Genomic DNA, 24,947 nt, shown 5'->3' with positions numbered 1-24,947 from the left:
GCGTCTCTGCCCCCCAACCTAGAGCCTGTTGCTAAGGAGCCGGTTCTTTTGGATGAGCCGCTGGAGACACACACCCCGTCACCCCGCTCGCAACGCTGTGAGAAACGGACAGGACAGAGGTCGGACTTGCACAGGGGTCAGAGATTACGATCAAAGACTTTCCCTACTTAAGACTGCAGCTTTCCGGTTTAAGCTGCTGAGTCAACTTCCTTCACACATTGCAGAGCATGTCTAGAGTGTAGTTAGGGAATTCTAGTGAGCTAGCGTAGAGATTCTTATGAAGCGCACTGCTTTTGATGTATCCATTACTTTAATAAAACAGGAGTTAATTGCACCTGTGTCTCAGCCTCGTGAATTCCACTCTGAACGGGACACCCAGTGAGCAGTTGTGCCACCACATTTTGCACCAGCTGCAGCTTCTGGACCAACCTCAACGGCAGCCCCACATAGAGCACATTACAGTAATCCAACCTGGAGGTTCATGGATAACAGTGGTCAGGCTATCCTGGTCCACAAATGGCCACAGCTATCTTACCAACCGAAGCTGGTAAAAGGCACTCCTCGCCACTGAGGTCACCTGGGCCTCTAGTGACAAAGATGGATCCAGGAGCACCCCCAACTGTGAACCTCTTTCAGAGGGACTACAAAACAGGCACCTGACCAATTATCCAAACTTGGGAGCCACCAACCCACAGCACCTCCATCTTGCTAGGATTCAAACTCAGTTTATTGGCCCTCATTGAGCCCACCACCAGGTCCAGGCACTGGTCCAGGACTTGCACGGCCTCTCCTGATTCAGATGTTACAGAGAAATAGAGCTGGGTATCATCAGCTTACTGCTGACACCTTGTCTCAAGTCTCCTGATGACCACTTCCAAGGGCTTCATATACTGTAGATGTTAAACAGCATGGGGGACAAGATGGTATTCTGTGGCACCCCACAGCACAACTGCCAGGGGGCCGAAAGACAATCACCCAATGCTATTCTCTGAAGACTGTAAAACAGTATCTCTGATACCTGGTTGGCCACTGTGAGGACAGGATGCTGGACTAGATGGGCCACTGGCCTGATCCAGCAGGCTCTTCTTATGTTCTTATACCCATCTCACCAAGTTGGTTCAGAAGGAAACCGTGGTCGATAGTATCAAAAGCCACTGAAAAATCAAGTAAGAGTAACAGGATTGCACTCCCCCTGTCCTTCTGCTGATTAAGGTCATCCATTAGGGCGACCAAGGCCGATTCAGTGCCATAACCAAGCCTGAACCCAGACTGAAATGGGTCAAGATAATCTGTTTCATTTAAGAGTATTTGCAATTGCTGCACCACAACCCTCTCGATCACTTTCCCTAAAAAGGGGGTATTTGCGATGGGCGGTAGTTGTCACAAACCAATGGGTCCACGGTGGGCTTTTTCAACACTCCTGAGAAAACTTTAAAAGTCACTCTCTGTGTATTAAATGCTCAGAAAAACCCACACACACACTGAAAGTTTGGGTTGTAGTCAATTTTTATTTTGGCATATTGCTCTTGGAAGAAAACTGCTAATTTAAGCATCCAAGAGCCGTTGATTATGTTTATCAAATAAATATGGAGTTGATTTTAATCCGGTACTTCAAGCTTCCTCAAATTTCCAGGCAGAGAAACTCTGAGACCAAGAAGGCAATAAATGTAGCTAATTGTTATTCATATTTTTACAACAGCTTCCTAAAAGCTTCTCTTCTCCTGTATTCCCTCACAAGTTTAAACACCAGACTTATGGTTGTTATAAAAATCCAAGGTAGAATGCCAAATATACAGAGAGTGCACAGCTATCAACAATGTTCTGTTATTTTAGCTCATGAAAAAAATGTCAGCGTCTAAAGGAGATTTATTCCAAGCATTATAGATTTCTGGACCACTACATAATCTCACCCTACTTTTATCATACACACAAAATGTGTATGTGATTAGATTAGCATTAGATTTCAGGCACACAAAGTTCTCGGCTTCTCACACACATTCTCTCTCATTCTGTCCACTCCCTCACTTTTCCTGTCATCTTAGGCTCCATTCTCTCACCCACTCACATGAGAGCAACAGTACTCCTGCAGGGGTGCCATTTTGAATAGAGGGGAGGATGCCATATACTGTACTTTTCACATAAACTTAACTTGCAGGAATCAGCAGGTGAAGTTTTTCAAATGCAAAAAGGCCACCCTAAGCTCACCTCCTCCCATCTGTTCACATCTGTTGAATTGGGAGGGGATATTTCACCAGTGGGGTCCTAGAATTCTCTAAATGTTTTGGCAAAAGCTGTTGGTGGCTTCTTTTACTCTTTCTACCTTTCTTCCTTTTCTGCAGCTACTATAAGTGTCAGTCAACAGCAGAGCTCATGTTAATGGCCCAGCTGCCATTTTGTTTCCCCCACAGTGCCTAGCCTTGATGTTCCAAGGCAGGTATGGGGAACCTTTGGCCCTCCAAATGTTGCTGAACTACAGCTCCCATCATCCCTGGCCACTGGCCATGCTTGTTGGGGTTGATGGGAGTTGAAGTTCAGCAACATCTAGAGGGCCAGATTTTCCCTATCCCTGTTCGAACACATTGTAAGGAAAAATGATGGCTGCTGCTGAAAAATAATGGTATTTCCAATTGGGAAGTTTGTCCTTCCTATTTTGAGCAATGTGTATGTGTCGGGAGATGGGGGAGATGATTTTTACCTTCCTCCAATTCAAGCTGAAAGTTCTGGTTCGGCTCTACATTTCACATCATAGATTTCAGACATTAGCAGATGATAAGAGCTAAGTTCAAGCTGCTGTTATACGCACAGAACTGGGGGCCAGGAAAAAAATGGCAATCATACCTAGGGGACCTTGCAAAGGCTATGGACAGAAAGGTACAAGTGATATCAAATAAGGGTAGGAAAGCATGCAGGCTGAAGTCTTTACAAGGATCCCAGATGCTCTCATGTGCTTGTTCCTTTGTTCTGAGTAGTTATATATTGTTTTTCCACTATGAAATGAAGTTTATAAAAGTGATGTACAAAATTCAACATAAACAAGAAAATCCCAAGAAAACAAATTAAATTTAAAAACCAATAGCAGTAAAAGGTTTCCAAAATCATATAAAGCCAGACAAGGCAGACAATTAAAAAAACAATTGCCCATTAAGCCTTAAATAATAGAAAGGTTGCCTCAATAATCAAAGCCTTGGTGCCAACCGAGTTTGCTTGGGGAGGATGTTCCACAACTCAGGCGCCACCATAAAAAAGATCCCTTCCCTGATCATCACCTCATAACCACTCGAGGTGCATCCTTCAGTGACTTTCTGACACATATCTTAAATTTGGGGCAGATTCACATGGAAGAAGGCAGTATTTCATGTTTGTTTATTTATTTATTTATTATTTGATTTATATCCCGCCCTTCCTCCCAGCAGGAGCCCAGGGCGGCAAACAGAAGCGCTAAAAACACTAAAACATCATAAAAACAGACCTTAAAATACATTAAAACAAAACAACGCTAAAAACACTTTTTCAAAAAGCTTTAAAAACATCTTTTTAAAAAGGGTTAAAAACATTATTAAAAATATATATTAACAAGCAATTCTAACACAGACGCAGACTGGGATAGATCTTAACTTAAAAGGCTTGTTCAAAGAGGAAAGTCTTCAAAAGGCACCAAAAAGATAACAGAGATGGTGCCTGCCTAATATATAAGGGGACAGAATTCCACAGGGTAGGTGCTGCCGCACTAAAGGTCTGTTTCCTATATTGTGCAGAACGAACCTCCTGATAAGATGGTATCTGCAGGAGGCCCTCACCTGCAGAGCACAGTGATCAACTGGGTAAGACGATCTTTCAGGTATCCTGGTCCCAAGTTGTATAGGGCTTTGTACATGAAAACTAGAACCTTGAACTTGGCCTGGTAGCTAATGGGCAGCCAGTGCAGTTCTTTCAGCAGCGGGGTGACATGTTCGCGATACCCTGACCCAGTGAGCAGTCTCGCCACTGCATATTGCACCAGCTGCAGCTTCTGGACCAACCTCAAGGGCAGCCCCACATAAAGCGCATTACAGTAATCCAGCCTGGAGGTTACCAGTGCGTGGACAACAGTGGTCAGGCTATCCCAGTCCAGAAACAGCCGCAGCTGTCTTACCAGATGAAGCTGGTAAAAGGCACTCCTAGCCACGGAGGTCACCTGGGCCTCTAGTGACAAAGATGGATCCAGGAGCACCCCCAGATTACGGACCTGCTCTTTCAGAGGGAGTACGACCCCATCCAAAGCAGGCAACTGACCAATTATCCAAACTCGGGAACCACCAACCCACAGTGCCTCCATCTTGCTAGGATTCAGACTCAGTTTATTGGCCCTCATCCAGCCCACCACCAAGTCCAGGCAGCAGTCCAGGGCTTGCACAGCCTCTCCCGATTCAGATGTTACAGAGAAATAGAGCTGGGTATCACCAGCATACTGCTGACACCTCGCCCCAAAGCTCCTGATGACTGCTCCCTAGGGCTTCATATAGATATTAAACAGCATGGGGGACAAAATGGTACCCTGTGGCACCCCACAGCACAACTGCCAGGGGGCCAAAAGACAGTCAGTCAATGCCCAGTATTGGTGGCCCACTAGTTGGGAAAGGCTGCTCTAGTGTGTTTCCTTGGTTGTTCTCTACTGTCTCACTCCTTCTTTCATTGTTGCATCGTCTTCCCCACCTCTCACCTTAGCTTGCTCACTGTGTACTTTCCAGAGTTCTCTCATTCCCTGCCTTTGTCCTTTTGTGGCACTCTGTACTAAAGACTTTACTGGTCTTTACAACTATTGTATGAAGGGGTTGGGGAAAGAGCCCTTTCTCTGTGAATGGGGAAGAACTGGGAATGGGCTTTGAGCTGATCAGCCTACTGACTTATCCCTGGCTTGCAAACACCAAATGGTGCTGAGATTCTCTCTAGTTTCTGAAAAGAGGCAAGAATAGCTATTGAAAATGAAATACAACTCTCTCCTAGGCATGTTTATTCTGCAGTAAGTCCATTGAGTCCAATAGGGCTTCCTCCCCAAATTAAGAGAACATAGCATTGCAGCAGTGAAGCTTGCGAAATATGCAGTTTAACTCCGAGGCAGGCAGTAGGAAAAAATTAGGATTAAAAAATGAAGAGGGATTTCATGGTAAGCGGTATTTGGGGGGGGGGGTTACCACTGCCTCCCTCTGAGGCTAGTTCTCCCCAGCTGGCTAGGGCCTGCTCAGCTTGCCACAACTGCACAAGCCAGCCCCTTTCTTGTCCACAACTGCCAGCTAGGGGCAACTGGGCTCCTTGGAACTATGCAGCTTGTCCATGGCTGCACAGGTGGCAGGGCCACTCACTGTGGGGGTGATCTTTAGCTGGCCCTTTACAATACCTGATGGACCGCCTCTCCCGACATGAACCCACCCGTACACTACGCTCAACATCTAAGGCCCTCCTCTGGGTGCCTACTCCGAGGGAAGCTGGGAGTCTGGCAACAAGGAAGAGGGCCTTCTCAGTGGTGGCCCCAAATTATGGAATTATCTCCCTGACAAGGTGCGCCTGGTGCCAACACTGTTATCTTTTCGGTGCCAGGTCAAGACTTTCCTCTTCTCCCAGGCATTTTAGCATGTGTTTTAAATTGTTTTTTAAAAAAAATTAAATTGTGTTTTTAAATTGTTTTTGTGTTTTAAAATTTGTATATTTGTTTTTATTGTTTTTAATCACTGTAGAGCTTCGGCTATGGGGCAGTATATAAATGTAATAAATAAATAAAATAAATAAATACAGCCAGGAGACATGATCGGGGATTTGAACTCACAGACTCTGGACTCCTAGCCAGGCTCTCCTCCCCACTGTGCTATACCAGCTGTTCATTTCATACTGTAATGAGCTGCAAAAATCCACACCTCGTATAGGTGTTTTCCTCCATGAATGTACATATTTTGACTCCTTATTAGCTTTGTCTTTCCATCTGTTCACCTCGTCTTTAGTGCTTCCATTGTATTGCACAGACTCCTGCTTATGGTGATTTCAAATTCTTACTGATACTTTTTTAATATATTTATTCCACTAGGCTCTTCTGGGAACTGTCTGCAGATTTGTTATTTCAGCCACAATCATCAAACTTTATTTCCTAGATTTACCTTTACTCAAATAACTTTTAAATATTTTGACAAGACCTGTAAGATAGTAATAGTTCCCAGTTAAATTCTTCTTCTTTTTACTTAATCCCATTTTTATTTTCTACCTGAATCACCAACTATACCAGGGATAGCTAACATGGTGCCCTCCAGATGTTGTGAGCTACAATTCCCTTTACTCCTAGCAAGCTTGCTAATGGTCAGGGATGAAAACATCTTGAGGACACTGCACCTATTCTCTCTGTTTTTACTGTGGACTGTCTTAAAGCTTAGTTGTTTCTAGAGTGTGCTGCATGTCTGTTGGCTTAGATCATCGCCTAACACAGTGATTCTCAAACGGTGCACCGCAGCAAACTGGTGCGCTGCAAGAGGTGACTAGGTGTGCCCCGAATATTATGAAAGTATATTTTAAAAATGAGAAGAAACCCATTTGTATAGTTATTTTTATTCATAGTTTAAAATATATTAATATATTTTTAATTTTGTACACGAAGTGCACCAGAAAATTTTAATATGTTTTACAGTGCGCCACAAACCAAAAAAGTTTGAGAACCACTGGCCTAACATCTTCTTCTGTTATTAGAAAGGTTGAGAAACTATACCAGCAGAGCAGCATTACAAAATATATTAGTGTTACAGATTGACATGCTAATGCAATGTTTTAGTACTGGGGTACAAGCTATAGTTCTCCCCCATGATATTTACTATGATACATATGCTAAGAATGTAATAAAATACCTAATATTTGATTACCAGTAACAACCAGACTCATACAGACTGAATGAGCTCAGAATTGGAGGTTTGTTTTGGGAATGAGAACAACCAGCTCTGTGGTCAATCATTTTTCATTCTGGGCTGATTGGTTTACGCAACCTTGCTTTGGTCACAAGCTAATTTACAGCAGTTACATTTATGGTAGAGGTCCACACAAATCCTGTTCTTAGGAATGAATAATAGAATCATAAAGTTGGAAGGGGCCTATAAGGCCATTGAGTCCAACCCCCTGCTCAATGCAGGAATCCAAATTAAAGCATACCTGACAGGTGGCTGTCCAGGTGCCTCTTGAATGTCTCCTGTGATGGAGAGCCCACCACCTCCCTAGATAATTGGTTCCATTGTCATACCGCTCTAACATTTAGGAAGTTTTTCCTGATCAGTTGAAATCTGGTTCCTGTATTTTGAGCCCATTATTCTGTGTCCTGCACTCTGGGATGGCCAAGAAGAGATTCTGGCCTTTCTCTGTGTGGCAACCTTTCAAATACTTGAAAAGTGCTATCATATCTTCCCTCAGTCTTCTCTTCTCAAGGCTAAATATGCCCAGTTCTTTCACTCTCTCCTCATAGGGCTTTGTTTCTAGTCCCCTGATCATCCTTGTTGCCCTCCTCTGAAACTGTTCCAGTTTGTCTGCATCCTTCTTAAAGTGCAGTGTCCAGAACTGGATGCCATACTCAAGATATGGTCTAACCAGTGCCATATAAAGACGTACCAATACTTCATGCGATTTGGAAACTGCTTCTGTTAATGCAGCCTAAAATGGTTCTGTATATTCTAGCATCTCTGCAATCTAATGCTCTGCAATCTAATGCTTGGCAGACTCCAGCTGTGATGTAATTCTATGCCCACTTTCTTGGGAGCAGTTCTTAAATGGGGCTTGCTTTGATACTGAAGTACACCCTGCTGCTTAGCCCAGTCACATAGTCTATTATTCATTGATGGATTGATTCATTCATACCCAAAGACTTTTTGTAAGTTAATTCAAAGTGAAGTTCACAGGATGATAGCTGCATACCAAAGAGCTACTTGCAATTATGTTACTGAGAATCTGATATAGTACAGTAATACCTCAGTTAACTAATCCTCCAGGAACTTTAACAAAGACTTTAAGGTGAAACTGACCAGCTTTGCTTTGCTATGGACAAACTTTCAAGCCTATGCCTTTGCTTTAAGGTGAAAGTGACCAGGTTGTGTCTTTGCTTTGCTTTGGATAAAGTTTAAAGCCTGTGCCTTTGCTTTAAGGTGAAACTGACCAGCTTTTGTCTTTGCTATCAATAAACAGATAAACCTGTGCCTTTGCTTTGCTAGAGTGAAACTGACAAGCCTGTGTGTTTGCTTTACATTTAAGAGAACTCTTTGTAGGGTTGGGGAGGGAAGGATTCAGAGGAGGGAGGGGTGGGTGGGTGCTGGGTAAGTACCCTTTAAAGCCCCTATTGATGCTGCCCCCACCATTTATTAGCAGGTATAGGAACCTATCCCAATTATTTTCAGGTTATTCCTACCTCTGGCACCAAATTTCTGTTAAAGAAGTAGAGTCTAGGAATGCATCTGCTTTGTTAACTGAGGTATTGTTGTATGTAATTTGATTGTTTTGGTTGATTTCCTGTAATCCTGTTTGCACCCCACCCTAGGACTTGTTGTGATGAAGAGTGGGCTATTAATAAAATAAAATAAATAATTTTATGTTATTTACATTATCCCAGTCTATGGTCTAAAGGCGCATGGAGCTAAGCAGGTCTGGGTCTGGTCAGTGCCTGGATAGGAGACCGCCTGGGAGCCACATGTATGCTGCCTTGGCTTCCATGGTGAAAGAAGGGTGGAGTATAAATGTAATAAATAAATAAAATATTTTAAGGATGCAATCCTAAATGCACTTACTTGGGAGTCAGCCTCATTGAACAGAGTGGGACTTACACCTCACTTCAGTGAATATGCTGAGGACTTGGGCTTCACAAGAATGGATTTCCACAATTAGAGAAATAAATTTACTCAATACACATGGAAGTAGAAGTACTGACAGCAGTGGGTGAGACAGCCACATTCTGAGCAGCTGCTGTCCAAACCACCACTTTGTTGTTTTCCAAGCTTGGTTTCCAAGCAACAGTCCCTGTGATCCTTTCACAAAGGAAAAATGACAGAAGGGTCCATATGCTATTGTGGTTGTGATATGAACAAATGACAGGCAAATTTGTGATAATGAAGCATTTTATCAACTCTATATGGCAAAGATGGATAGTATGAAAAAGCATGCCCAGTTCAGAGGCTGTAGCCACAACTGTTTGAGAGCGAAATAACCCTACCCTTGGAGGCTGTCCTCCTAGTTGAGAACTGCCACTGAAACAGATTGACTTTTATGAGTCAAGTTAAGTGGCAAAATGCCTGATGTAAACTTGCATTGTATTGGAAATTGAATTTATTTTTTTAAAGTCTTTTAATATTGTTGTTGTATATTATTTGAACTTGGAGTGAACCACTTAGACAACTTCATTGACTGGTGGTGAACAAATTCAATAAATGATGTGCAGAGAATAGATAGCAGCCCCCTTTGAAAAACCAAAATAGGGAAATATGATTTTTGCCTCAGGATTCTGAAATTTTCATCCATGTTGTCCTCGCTACTTCATCTATAAGGAAACTAAAGATGAGAAAACCAGAGTAGGTAATATTATTATATTAACGTTTCTATTTCACCTTTTCCCAGGGCTCTAAGGGAAGTAGACATGACTCCCACATTTCATCATCACAACAACCCTACAAGGTAGGTTGTCTGAGACATAGTGACTGACTCAAAGCAGTTGAAATCCATGGCTGAGTGGAGATTTGAACTAGGTTTTCCTGGGCCTTAGTCCAGCATGCTGACCATTATACCACACAGGGTCTCAAGATAGAGCCTTCTTGGGAAAGCCCATCTGAGTGGGATGAAGAAGGCTGGACCATTATTTTGCTTATAAAGGCATCATGTACTAGAAAGAATTATGTATTTAAGAAGTTTAATTTTGTCATTGTTTTGGCTGAACATTAGAGCTAATCAAGTTCATTAAAACACCCATGCTTTTAATAGACAACTGTATATGTGGTATATACATATGTGAGGAAAGTGGGATGAATGCAAAAGGGCTGCATGATTTCATTGCTTCCCACTGTCCTGAAATCTTTGCAGGGTAGTTTAGGTTCCCTAAAAGCATAAGGAGCTGCTCTCTGAAAGAAAGCAACAAAGACAGTTTTCCACCTGTCTAAGGGAAACCTCAGCTGATGTGATGCAGAAAAGCAATCTCGGAAGATGTGGAAGTAGCTCAATATCTTGAAGGGTATGTGTGTTCTGATCTGCATGGTGCCAATTGCAGCCTTTGGGAAGGTCCCAAATCCTCCCACACATTCACAGGAAATCAGCCTTGGTCGCCCTGATGGATGACCTTTATCGGGAGAAGGACAGGGGGAGTGCAACCTCATTATTCTTACTTGATCTCTCAGCAGCTTTTGATACCATTGACCATGGTATTCTTCTGGGCCACTAGAGAGCAAGGGTTCTATGTCAATGGACTGGGGTTTTTTCAGGAGCTCTCCAAGGTTTCAGCACCTTGGATTTCAGCACCTTGGATTTCAGCACCTTGGATTTCAGCACCTTGGACAGCTCCTGGGGCAGGTGCCACTTTCCCTACTGACTTGGAGACATTAGCCTCCACTGGGAGAGGGAGGGAGAGAGAGAGAGAAGCAAAACATACACACAGAGAGTGAGGAGATACATACACTAAGATAATAAAATAGTTTCATCCAAAGTCAAAGCCAAACAATGAAAGCCACACAATTTACTATTTACAGAAAGAAGAAATGTTTCCAGAGGGATGGCTCCTAGTGCTAGGCAACCACTGGTGTTCCACTATAAGCTACAATCAGAATTGCAATGTATTTTCCACACTATTGGGGAAATTGCACTTCTTCTATGTGTACATCCATTATGGTCCATTACCTGAGTAGCCATTTGAAACTCAACAACCCTTTTCTATTAGGAAGGTGCCTAAGGTTCTAATGAAACCTCACTGAAGAACGAAAGTGGGGCTACTGCAGACAGATTCAGGGCTGTCTAAGCTGAAGTGGGATCTGTCTGAAGCTCCTTGAAACACAGCAGGGACCTCTGAAGTGTTTCAGATGTTTTTAAAAAACATGCTCTGTGGACAGTTAGTCTGGACAAATTTAAACTTTTCTCCCCAAGCTTATCATGTAAGGAAAATGCCAGGATGAAGAGAGCAGGGAGGGAGAGCTCTTTTGTGGCTGACAGGTTTTTTCTAAAAAGAGGGAAAGATTTTATCAGTGCTTTGGGGAGGGGATGTTGAAGTAATGTATCATCTTGTTCTTGTCTGTCCTGTGCTTTTTGCTAGTTCTGCTAGTCGTGCTTGCTTGGAAGATGCTAGACATTCGAGTCCTTCTGTCTCTGCCACATGCCCACACATCCGCTCCTGTCAAATCAGCTTTGCATTTAATTTCAGTGACTATTGGTGCCAATTGGGCAGAACTCAAGCCTGAGGCTGTTTTGTTTTATTGTCATTCATCATGACTCCTTAGCCCCTGCCCATCCCCAAATGCTTCTTTTTTTATTATTAATTTTTATTCAAATTTTCAAAGACAAAAAAAAGCACAAAACAAAAATAATTAAACAATAGAATAAAATGTTGACTTCCGATTTGTCGCAGATCAGTTATAAGTCTACAATATATAACAATCCTGTCTCCTAAATTATATTATAAAATCACTTTCCTCCAGTAGTTATCTTAATTAATCATCAAATCTCATAAACATTACTTTATTCTTCCCACAAAAAGTCAAAGAGAGGTTTTAGTTCCTTGAGAGATATATCTTTCAATTTTTCTCCAAATAAACATGTCGATTAATCCATCTCATTCAAATCTGTTAGGTCCAATAATTTCAATAGCCATTCTCATTATCAATGTTAATTCCATCTTCTATCTTCAATAATCCTATTAAGTCCAATAATTTCAATAACCATTCTTCCATTATCAATAATCCTATTGAATCCAATAATTTCAGTAGCCATTCTTCCATTATCAGTATCCCATAATAATCTTGTTGTCATAGTCATAATCCAAATAAATATATAGATTAATCCATCTCGCCAAACCTGTTTGAGCCAATAATTTCAATAGCCATTCTTCCATTGTCAATATTAATTCCATCTTCCGTCTTCAATAGTCCTGTTCAGTCCAGTAATTTCAGTATCCATTCTTCCATTATTAGTATCCCATATTAATCTTGCTGTCATAGCCATAGTCATATAGTAAGAGTCTGATGGGAATTTCCTTTATCACAAATATTTTCTTGCCATCAATTCTGAATATGTTGCTAAAATATTGTTGTAAAGTCATATCTCTGTTCTTCTTTTTTACAAAATGCACTGGCTCATCTCTTAAGAATTTTTCCATTGTCACATATCTGTAGTCCATTCCATAGATTTTTTCTATGTCAAGCTCCATCACATCATTCCAGTCCAGAAAATTATCCAAGACATTAATAACTTTATCTCTATTATCTTCATTAATTTCTACAGAGACAACGTTGATTTCCAAACAGTAAACTTTATTTCTAGTATCCATAAACTCCAGATCTTTTTCCAATTTCACATTTGTTCCAATCTCCAGAGCTTGCATCTTCCCTTTAGTTTTTCTTTTTTCATCTCTAATCTCATCGACTATTTCTTTAAACTCCTGCGTCATTTTACTAAATTCATTTTTCATCTCCTGTCTACCCTGTCTCAGGGTTTGTTTCGTTATCTCAATCTCATCCATTATTTTCTGAAACATAATTTCTTCCATGGTCTCAGCCACTTTCCTGATTGCCATTCTTAAAACCACAAAAACAAAAATTATTTCAGTCACAATTGGGTTAATATTCCAGGCTTGATGAAGTCACAGTGTAGACAGTACTGCCTGCCTTATCTCTTATATTCAGGAATACAAAACAAAATTAGTTCCCAGCTTCAAAAGAGTTAGTAGCGTCGTGAACAAGCAGATTTGTCAAAATGAAATAGACCAAAAAAAAAATAGTCCCAGACATATAATGCTCCAAAGTTCATAAATCAAATTTATTTATTTCTTTTCCCTCCTTGAAATAGAAATCCCTCTTCCGTTTATATCTTTAGAATGCACTTCCCGGCCAGCTTTTTGCAATAAAAACTAAGATAGGCTTTTTCAGTTTCTTTCCTCCTTAGTTTCGTGAATAACAGAGGAAATTTTTAACTCACCCAGCAGTTCTTATATAGCCGATTCATTGACAAATCTCTTTTTTGCTGCAACGATTTAAACCAAATGAAAAAAAAAATATAGAAAGAAGGATGCTTGCTTGTTTAAGTTCGTTTTCTTTGAAGAAAAGATAAATGTGTCACTTAGTCAGTTAGAGCTTGATGGACGTCCTCCGGCATTGCTGGCTGAACCTTCTCTCATAAATTAATGAGATCCAGTCCTCCCAAACAAAAACAGGCTTTAATGGTTAATCTCTACGTTTTTCCCTGCCCGGGAAAAAATCATCACCAGTCAAAAAAGAACATTCTGACTGATTTATACTGAAAAAGTTTCTTCTGAGACGAGAGCTCGTCTCAAAAAGCAGGCACAAGCGAAGTCATCCTTCCCGGAAGTGCCCATCCCCAAATGCTTCTGAAGGTTTGCAGCTTACTTTCCTAGGACCACCTCTACTATGTGTGTCATTTTATAATAAATGATTGCCCACAAAACCACAAGGAGGGAAGCAAATCCTTTTTAATTCTCTCCCCAGTTCAACTTTAAAAGGTGCGTAGCACACACGCACAAAAAAGTTGGACCTGTTTATAATTTGAGAGGTGTTATCTACTCAGGAGTGGCTAATATGCCTGCAAATTTCATCCAGTTATTTCAAAAGGGGAAAAAGCAATTTTTCAATATTCACATAATAGTGAAGGGGGCATGAAGCATCATTTTTCCAAATCAGAATTCCGAATTGGATCCTGGGCCAAACGGAACAGTCTCCAAAGCACTTCAGACCAAATATCACTTTTTTCTGAAGCACCAAAATGGGGTCCAAAATGAATGTTGTGATTAGTGAACATCCTTATAACTGTAACCTTTTCAGTGTTTCTTTTAAAAAATAGTGCAATATTACTTAAAGGAAAGTATGTTATAGTGCAAATAATCATAATGCTAAAAGGCTGATTTGATGTTGTTAAGCATCTCTTTCTTGTCATGGCATTATAGGAAAGTAGTTAAGGTGGTGACCAAAAAGTTTTTTTAATCATTAAAATAGCTTTATGATGTTAGAGCACTATAGCATTCTTCTATTTAATAGTGGTATTTCACTATTTTAATATTTTTTGTAGTTAGAAAAGTTTAAGTACTAATTTTTAAAAAAGGAAAATGATAAAACATTACCCACTACAAAGATGATAATGAATATGTGCCAAGCTATGATAGGTTCATCACTGCTTGCTACATCATTGTCAACATCCAAAAAATCCCAACATTTTAGAAAGACTACACCTATTGTATCTACACCTGTGTAGTGTATCTACACATGTTGAGATTGCACTGCTCTTCCATTCTTCTGATAAAAGAGGCAAGAACCACAGAGAAAACAGATAATATTGGATGGCAGTATTTTGTGAATGCTCTGGGTGGTATTCAGTGCTAATCCTACTCAGAGTAGACCCACTAAAGTTACCAGACATGACTAACTTAGGTTCATTCATTTTGATGGGTATACTCTGAGCAGGACTTAGTTGAATACAACCCACTCTGTGTTTCAAATGCCAGGACACTTGCCAGCACCTGCAGAGACCCATAGTTGCTCCAGAACCCTTAGAAAACATGTGTTGTGATGGTTACCCATTGATGTAAATGGAGAGTTATATGCAAAAGATTTTCATTTTTCACCAAACCAGGAAAGTCAATACCCCTGCATTTTCCTTTAATATTTGATAGAATCTGAACAAGCAACAGGAAAAACTAGAGGTATAGTTGTAGTGGGGAAATGGTCACAAAGAGGTGTAAACTGCACTTCTGGGGAAAGTATGTAAACTACTTTATCTCATCCATTTGTAAACCTTTTGAAAAGTAGCCATTTATCATGCTTACCAAGTATACTCTCTGTGCAAACCTTCATATTTGAATGACAGACTTCCATCTTATAGCATGTTCCAAAAGAACTCCACAATGCTTTTGGCCTACTTCCCATGTCTTCTGAAGAATTTTCTCCAATGAAGCACAGATTATCTGTGTTTAAGAGTCACTTTATACAAACATATTATGGAATGGTTGTGTATCAGATTATGTGCCTGTATACTAAAGTTGCTTTTTTTCCCTGTACATGTGCATTTTATATGTTCTCTGAAATCATCTAAATTAAGGAATATTAAAAACAAAGATTAACAAAATCACAGAAGATCTGCATATAGGACCTGAAGCTTCAGAGAAAACAGAAGCTAAACCTAAATTCCTGAAACGTAAAAAACTATTCTGCATCAATGTCTCCAACTCAGTCCAAATGTCCTGACCTTTCCTTTGTAAAGAAGATACCCACAGAGTTGTCATCATTTTCTATCTGTCCTGTGCTTGTGCTTTTTCCCCTCTCCATAATTATTAAGGACATGATAAGCTTCTGTAGTGGGAAATATCAAGATTTAGCTAATGACTTGTTATATTGAAACAGTTTTTTGAAAGCAAGTTTGTGGTTTATCTCTTGATGTGATCATTGCCACCAATGGACTTTGCTTCAACATTTTTGCATAGCCAAACAGATCATTCAGTGGAAACAGAGGTCATTTACAGTTGTGCATTCCATGCCTCTAAATCAAAAATTACCTAGCAGCCAATTGGCCTTCAGCTCATACAATGTTACTCCACCCACATTGGTAGGATGACTCCCATGACTGGAATACAACGATTAAAGGATATAACTTGTTCAAAAGGAACAGAAGGAATAGAAAGGGAGGTGGAGTCATGTTATATGTTAAAAATATATATGCCTGCATAGATATATAGGAGGATGAGCTTGGTAGCTCCACTGAGAGTACCTGGATTAAAATTAATAGGGCAAGGAATAAAAGGAACATGGTGGGCAGAGTCTACTACCGACCACCCAATCAAGGAGAAGATATGGATGAAACTTTTGCAAAGCAAATTGCCAATGTTTAGAGGAGGCATTAGGTAATAGTCATGGAGGACTGCAATTACCCCGATATCTGTAGAGAGACAAATTCTGCCAAACACTGCCCCTCCAAGATATTCCTGAGTTGTGTTGGGAGATAACTTTCTCCTACAGAAAGAGGAAGCAACTAGGGGACTGGCTATCCTTGACTTGATTCTAACCAATAGAGATGACTTGGTGGATGAAGTGGCAGTTACGGGAACTCTGAGGGAAAGTGACCACGCTATACAGGCGGGCCCTGCTTATACAGCAGGTTCCATTCCAGACTGCCGCAGAAAAGCAGAAACTGCCGAAAAGCAAAACCCATTGAAGATAATGGTGCACGTCACTCAAAAATGACATGAAAATGGCGTGCAACATGCAAAAACCACTGTAAAAGTGGAACAAGCACCTTAAAGCGGGGGCTTGCCCTAATTGAAAGCCGCCACATTAGCGGAACGCCGAAAGGCGAGGCGCTGTAAAGCGGGGCCCGCCTGTACTTGAGTTCTTGATTTTAAAGGAAGCAAAAGCTGAGAGTAGCCATATGCATACCCTGGACTTCAGGAAAGCCAATTTTAATAAACTCAGAACAATGGTAAGTACGGTTCCACAGCAAGCAACCCTAATGAGAAAAGGAGTCCAAGATGGGTGGGAGTTTCTAAAAGAGGAAATTCTAAAGGAGCAATGGCTAACAATTCCATCAAGGAAAAAAGGGGGAAGACAGCAGAAGAAGCCAATGTGACTTCACAAAAAGCTTAGAGATGACCTGAAAACAAAAAAGGACACATACAGGAAGTGGAAGGAAGGCCACACCACAAAGGAAGAGTACAGACAGGTAGCATGGAATTGCAGGGATGGTATCAGGAAGGCTAAAGCTGAGAATGAGCTGAAGTTAGGAAGAGATGCCAAAAGCAACAAAAAAGCTTTCCTCAGGTACATCCATAGTAAAAGACAGAGAAAAGAAATGGTGGCACAGTTACTCAGTGAGGACGGCAAAATGATAACAGATGACAAAGAAAAGGCAGAAATCCTCAATTCCTACTTTGGCTCAGTCTTCTCCCAAAAGAGGGTCTATGACCCTTCCCCTTCGCTGGATGTCTTCAAGCAGAGGCTGGACAGCTATCTGCGGGAGATGCTCTAGCTGTGGATTTCCTGCTGTGAGCAGGGGGTTGGACTCGATGGCCTACAAGGCCCCTTCCAACTCTATGATTCTATTATTCTATTCTATGATTCTATGACCCTCCAGAGAAACGTGAGGTGGAAGGGGCAGGATTGCAGCTTGAGATTAATAGACAAATGGTCAAGGAATACGTAATCACTTTGAATGAGTTCAAATCTCCAAGGCCCGATAAACTACATCCTAGAGTATTGAAGGAAATTGTGGAGGATGAGTGAAGTGCCGGACAACTGGAGGAGGGCTAACATTGTCCCTACATTCAAAAAGGGTAAAAAGGAGGAAACGGGGAACTACAGACCAGTTAGCCTGACATCCATCCCTGGGAAAATTCTGGAGCAGATTATATAGGGGTCAGTCTGTAAGCACCTTGAAAACAATGCAGTGATTACTAGAAGCCAACATGGATTTATCAAGAAGAAATCCTGCCAGACTTATCTTATCTCATTTTTTGATCGGGTAACCTCCCTTGTAGACTGTAGAAATGCTATGGACATAATATATCTCAGCTTCAGCAAAGCTTTTGACAAAGTGCCCCATGATATTCTGAGTAGCAAGCTAGCTAAATGTGGGCTGGACGGAACAACTATCAGGTGGATCCACGGTTGGCTACAGAATCGTACTCAGAGTGCTTATCAATGTTTCCTTCTCAAACTGGAGGGAGGTAACGAGTGGGGTACCACAGGGCTCAGTCCTGGGCCCAGTGCACTTCAATATTTTTATTAATGACTTGGATGAGGAGGTGAAGGGAATGCTTATCAAATTTGCAGATGATACAAAATTGGGATGGGTAGTTACTACCTTAAAAGCCAGATATAAATTCAAAGGGATCTTGATAGGCTGGAGCATTGGGCTGAAAACAACAGAATGAAATTTAACAGGGGCAAGTGCAAAGTTCTATACCTAGGAAAAAGAAACCAAATGCACAGTTATAAGATGGGAGATATGTGGCTCAGCAATACTACATATGAGAAAGATCTTGGGATGGTTGTTGATCACAAGCTGAATATGAGCCAACAGTGTGATGTCACTGCAAAAAAGGCAAATGCTGTATTAGGCTACATTAACAGTAGTTTCCAAATTGCGTGAAGTATTATTTCCCCTCTATGCAGCACTGGTTAGGCCTCATCTTGAGTATTGCATCCAGTTCTGGACACCACATTTTAAGTAGGATGCGGACAAACTGGAACAGGTTGAGAGGAGGGCAACAAGGATTATCAGGGGACTAGAAACTAAGCCCTATGAGGAGAGACTGAAAGAACTGGGCATGTTTAGTCTTGAGAAGAGAAGTCTGAGGGGAAATATGATAGCACTCTTTATACTTGAAAAGTTGACACACAGAGGCCAGGATCTTTTCTCAATCATCCCAGAGTGCAGGACATGGAATAAAGGGCTCAAGTTACAGGAAGCCAGAATTCGACTGAACATCAGGAAAAATGTCCTAACTGTTAGAGCAGTATGGCCATGGAACTAATTACCTGGACAGGCACCTGTCGGGTATGCTTTCATTTGCATTCCTGCATTGAGTAGAGGGTTGCACTCGATGGCCTTATAGGCCCCTTCCAACTGCATGATTCTATGATTCTGTGTTTTGGCTGGTTCTGCAGCACACAGGGAATCCCATGGCCAAGAATGATGTATAACATCACTATTAAAAATAAACTGTAAAAAAATAAAGATAATCCATATGCTAAGAAGTCAAGGAAAAGGAAACAACAAAAAAAGAAACAGCAATGGCCAAGCAGGGCAATAATTGCCATACATACAATGGAGACTTTGGCCACATCCACATTTAAAGCACATATATACCACTTTAGCAGTCATGCCTTCTCCAAGAGAATAAAAGGAACTGTAGTTCACCCCACAAAGAACTACAATTCCCATCACACTTACAGTACAGTTCCCAAAATTCTTTGTGGGATGCCGTGCGCTTTAAATGTATGGTGTGGATCTGACTATAGAAAAAAAATGGTCAGACATGAATGTGGCAATCAGTGCATCTACTGTCTGAACACAAAACTGATCAACAGTACAGGACCTGTGGGAGCAGGAACATTTTCCCAATTTTGGGCCAATCAATGGAAAACCAACTATTTTGCATTTGTCCCCGGGCCATGTTTCCATACCCATGCACAGCATTTGATCATAATGTAACTAATGAGAAAATAAGGAGCATAACCAGTAAGTGGTAACACAAAGTAACAGAAAGAGAGCAGGATAAAATGCTAAGCCACAGATTTGTGGTCTCACCCCACTCTCATTCCGTTACATAACTGAGTAGCATATCACAGTAGCTGACAATTTGTGGCAATTACTTTCTGAATATCTGTGCACTCAAACGACAGTGACTTCACTCTGACCCAGTAGGCTGGAAAATTGGTTTATATTATGTTTGAGTTGAATTTAATAGGATGCAATGGCCTCTAGTTATGTATAATGATGTTTATTAGTTTTCCAGAAGGAATAAGCATCCATATTTTCCAGAACCCTGGAAATGAACAGATCTCACAGTGTGCATGTAACGAATATCACTTTCATTTTGTGAATATTGCATGCCTATTACTTGATAAATACTGTAACAAAGACCTATACTAAAACTAAATAAAAGTTAATATGAAATCTTAAAGCACTAACAATGACTAACAACAGAGCACCAGTAAGCGATGCCTCACAGTTGCCAGTCAATCTAAACAAGAGTTCACTTTTAATTTGATGCTTATCTGGCCAATAAAGATGTGGAAATTGTTTACAGCTGGGCTTGTCTCTTTAGCCTAGAAGTGCTTGTCCAATTGTTTTTCATGATCTTTTTTTAGCATTATACCTTAAAAACTTGCTCTGTCTAGACGTCAGTGCAGTACAGAGGCTAATGTTTGGTTTAGATATATAAAGGCAATGTTCTAATCTTCAGTGACTCATGAAGCCCACTTACCATGCAATCCTATTCATTTCCTCTCAGAAGCAATAATCAAGTTCAATGGGACTTACTCCTAGGTAAGTGTGTATAGGATTGCAGTCTGAGTGACAGTGGGCAAGTCCATTGGCTGGTCCATACAGTTATCAGTTCTTTTTCCATAACAGAGGACTAGATGGGTGCACTTCCTTCCATTGTGCACATGTGGTACTATGCTACGCAAGAACTACATATATATGGTAGCCAAGTCTTTATCTGTTTATTTATTTAAAGTATTTGTTAACTGCCCTTCATCAGAAAATTCCAGGGTGTACAAAATTGTCCACACCACCTTTTGTTGTTATCGTTGAGATGCACGAAATTGCATAAATCAGATGAGTAGTGGCATTTGTGGTAGAGCTGCAGAGCCAATCTCCGGACACTGAAACCATAAAAGCATAAGAAGAGCCTACTGGATCAGGCCAATGGCCCATCAAGGCTGCTTTCACAATGCACTTTATTCCATTATTCTGACAATTTCTTACCTGGTAATTTGCGCATTATATTTGATCTTTCACATGACATACAAGCTAGCTCTGGAATGTAGTGCCAGTTTAGCACAAATTTCCTTGATAAATAATACTAGAAATAATCCGTTAGCAAGGCTGGAAACCTGGAAAATTGCAGGAGTTTTTCACTAGTTACAGCTGCTCATGTGATAGGCATCCCAGCATGCAGTGCATTTCTGCCCTTTAGTCACACGGGTTTTTTTGCCTGATGAAAATTGCACCAGTATTCTGGCAGCAGCGCAGATAGCAGCATTTCTCACACACATCCTCGTGTTGATACAACTAAAATAATTTTAAAAGTCAGATCCTAAAGGGATAGGGCTTGCATGGTGACAGGATGAGAACCTAGACCTCCTACACAGTGGGGAACAGTGCTCACGTATATAATGGGTGAGGGACGAAAACAAGCCGTGTTAAAGACAGATGTGCAAAATGCCAGTATATCGGCTGAAAAAGCTGCTGTTCCTTAATGCAAACATTACTGCAGTGTGAAGGGGATTGTAGAAATAGGGACAGAAGCGCTACCTTTTTAATCCATTAAACTAACGCAATCAGCCCCATGTGAGAAAGCAGCCCTAGTCCAGCATCCTGGTCACACAGTGGCCAATCAGATGTCTCTGGGAAGCCCAGAAGCAGGGCCTGCAGGTGGTGCTGCAGCTTACTGGGATGGTGGTAGAGCAGCAGCAAGGTTGAGATACATAGGCACACAAGCGGGAACACTAGATTGCCTCCACCAGTGCACTGCACAGCCTCAACCTTGCCACCACCCTGCCCTATTCAAGTAAGCTGCAGCAATGATGGCACTGGGAGGACAATTCCACCCCTGTTCAGCTTTGCACACAAAGCCCCCAAGTCACACATTGTTTTACACGGCTTCTGACTCATCTGCTACACAAAGTAGGTTGAAGGCCAAGTGTGCATTTGGTATGGGCTGCCATCTCTTCGTCTGACAGTTACAAGGATAAAAAGAGATAAACTTGTATGTGCCATCCTAAGCTCCCTAGAGAAACACCAGGATAGAAATATGACAAATCAGTAATTAAATCACTTCCAAAAACACACAGGAAAAGGATGACAAGTTGAAGAGAGAGAAAGATGATAATGTATGTGTCTATTAATAAAAGTTGCAAAGAAATATATTCCCAAAATGAGACAAGTTGCAAAAATGTGTGTTGATGTCAGTGAAATTTGGGCAGACCTATAAGGATGAACGTCAAAAAAAGTACAAAGGATCTTCAGGAAGGCAAGGCATAAAGAGGCATGATTTGCTTTGGAGGTTGCAGGACATGCCACAAACTCTAGCTCCAGGAGTTAACAGCAGTGGGCAGATTAAGGGTTTATTTTCCCTTAGGAGGATATAATGCCTGGTATAGGCCCTAATTTAGATGTCCAATTGTAGCTGCAATTAACACATGCAGACACCCTATATGCAATTATTGCAGCAATCACATGAAATATGTTGTGGAAAGTTTACTTGACAATCATCATAAGGGCAACTGATACATTCCTGAAATCCAAGTGTGCTGTATTTGACCCCATAAAAATGTGTCTGTGGCATTTCATGGTTTCTTGTTTTAAATTTGCTTTTGTGAGCCCATCCATAAATGTAAACGGCTGCTTGACAGATCCATTTATTACAACTTCGTTTCCACAGAATTCCCTAGGCCAGATCCCAGTGCCCATTTTTAGAGGGCCAGAAGGGAGCACAGTGCAAGGATAATGGTTACTTTATATTGAAGGTCACCACAAAATGAGTATCTGGCTGTTTTTTGTTTGTTTGTTTGTTTGTTTTGCTAAAGAGGCACTTTTCTCCAGATTGAAGGAAGGCACTCTAAGACCAGAGATTCGTGCATACTCACTCCTCAGTGAATGGATTATTTTGTTATAGGTTCTGTAAATATGTTCTTAATTGTTGTAAACCACCCAGAGAGCTTCAGCTATGGGGCGGTATATAAATGCAATCAATCAATCAATATGTGATAAACAAGTCCAAGCACCCGCCACTCCTGCAAGGTAGGTCAGGCTATAAGACACTCTTTGTTACTCTGAGGTAGAGCTGCCACCACCTGTAGTTTTTACCCTGGCACTTCTGAAGGAGGACAGGCCTTTTTACAGGACTTCCTTTAAACTCTATGCGAAATCAGGCTAGCATGAGCACCAAGAGGTGTAGGTGGTATGGGTAATGCCAATTCAGGCTAGGCAAATGGACTTTTGGAGGTGATCCAATTAAGTACATTAATTTAGATTATCAGGGTAGAGATTCAGAAATGGGAAATTACTTTTAAAAGAAAAACACAGAAGTAACTGGTTAACCTTTTACTTATCAGGAAACCTAAAAATATAACAACTCGTGTTTCAGAGCAGCTTACAGAAAAGCAAATAGTCATGCCTGGGCTTTCTGGGATTGCAGAATCTGGCCTATGTCCCTTACATGAAGAACAAGAGAATTTATCTGAACAACTTTAAACCATGGTTCATGATCCTGGCTTGTTCTGAAAACCCATAGTTAAAACTAACCACAGTTTGCCCTGGTTTGTGCATAATGACAACTGTTGTATGTTGAAAATTGAAGCAAATGCTTGCAGCCTCCTTGCAACCATGTTGGGGGGAGGGGCAAGTGCATGTGATGCTAAACTATGGTTTAGTGGTATGTCTAAACAAAATCTCTGTCTACAGGTGTCATGGAAATTCTAATTAGAGACACAAAGTTTTATTCATATGTTACAAAGGGCTAGAAGGAAAAAGATGTTACAACTCTGGTTTGATAAGAGCCAAGGAAAATGGAATGTTTTATGAATTATGTACAAGGCTAGTTTAAACATGTGAGGCCAAGACCCCAGACTGACTTCAGTACTGTGATATTAAAATAAAGGTATGCCTTCTTGTTTAGCACAGGGTTGTTGTGAGAATATACAGGGAGGGGAAGACTGACCATATATGTCACTTGGAGCTCCTTGCAGGAACGGTGGAATATAAATGTTATAATAATTAAATAAAATACTGCTATGTTTATTTTATTAACGATGTATTGTTTTAGGTTTTCATTAGTGAGAACAAAAGAGAAATAAACAATAAGGAAAAGGAGGTAAAAGAGCAAGTCAAGAAATGATGAGGCATGGAAAAAGAAAAGAAGAAACAGAATTTTGTGACAATCGGCAAAATATTGCAAATAAATGTTGGTAAAAACTAACTAACTTGATCTTGGAAGAGCGTTGCCAAGAATGAAGTGTTCAAAGAGCAAGGTTATGAACCATCCAGGAAGCTAATTTGTTTCTTGTATCAAACATGACTTTACTGCCATCTCTTGGCAAGTGTTTAGACAACAAGAGAGATTTGGGGATTTTTGTTTGTTTTTGGTGAGACTGCTAGAGGCCTGTGGACTGGAAGAAATTGAACTTCTGATTTCCACAGAGGTTACAAATGAGCACTACAGGGATAGATAAAGGAGACAACTAAAATGGTCATAACCTACAAAAATTTACAGCAAGGACTGAGAAGACTGTAATGATGGAAAGTAGAAGCAGTGTATGAACAATTATTCCTAGTAAACAACAGGGACAACTATTCCCTTACCCCTACTATAGCAACATTCTAACATTCGGAGATTGACAACTGTGTTGGTGTAATGGCTGCAGGAAAGGGTAACATCACTACAGGGAAAAAGAAAAAGACACCTTTTGACTCTGCTTTCTTAATTCCCAGTTGGAGGCCTAGTCCATACCCTCACAGAAGTACTGAAATGGAGTACATAGGAAATCACGGACATCTTATTATTTCACTCCTAAAAAATGTTCTTGCATAGTAGTACTGCAAACTAGCTTGCATAGTCTGAAACGTTCACTATGGCAACCAAACATTAGATGAGGCATAATTTATCATCTGTTCTAGGATCTGTTCTGCTAGGATGGCAAAGTGGGTTGGCAGTGCTTACTTGACCAGAACCAATACGGTACTCTTGCTGGTACGTTTGCACAGTACCAATCTCCCTGCCCCCTTGCCCCTCCCACTATCCATTCCAGTAAGCAGCAGCAACTCTGTTACCAGGAAATCAGGTAAGTGCCACTACCCAACACTGCTGTCCACTACTGAAATTATTATTATTTCTTAGATATGAACATAAAAGTCAATTAAAATAAACATGCTTCACCAAGCCTTTTCTTTCCTATGAGAGCATTACACATATATTAGAATGCACAGGCATACTAGGCTGCCAATTATAAAATAAGAACCTAAGAGCCTGCTGAATTAGGCCAGTG

This window comes from Rhineura floridana, chromosome 3 (assembly GCF_030035675.1).
Source record: "Rhineura floridana isolate rRhiFlo1 chromosome 3, rRhiFlo1.hap2, whole genome shotgun sequence".
Classification (NCBI taxonomy): Eukaryota; Metazoa; Chordata; class Lepidosauria; order Squamata; family Rhineuridae; genus Rhineura; species Rhineura floridana.
Note: the sequence above shows the minus strand (reverse complement) of the source record.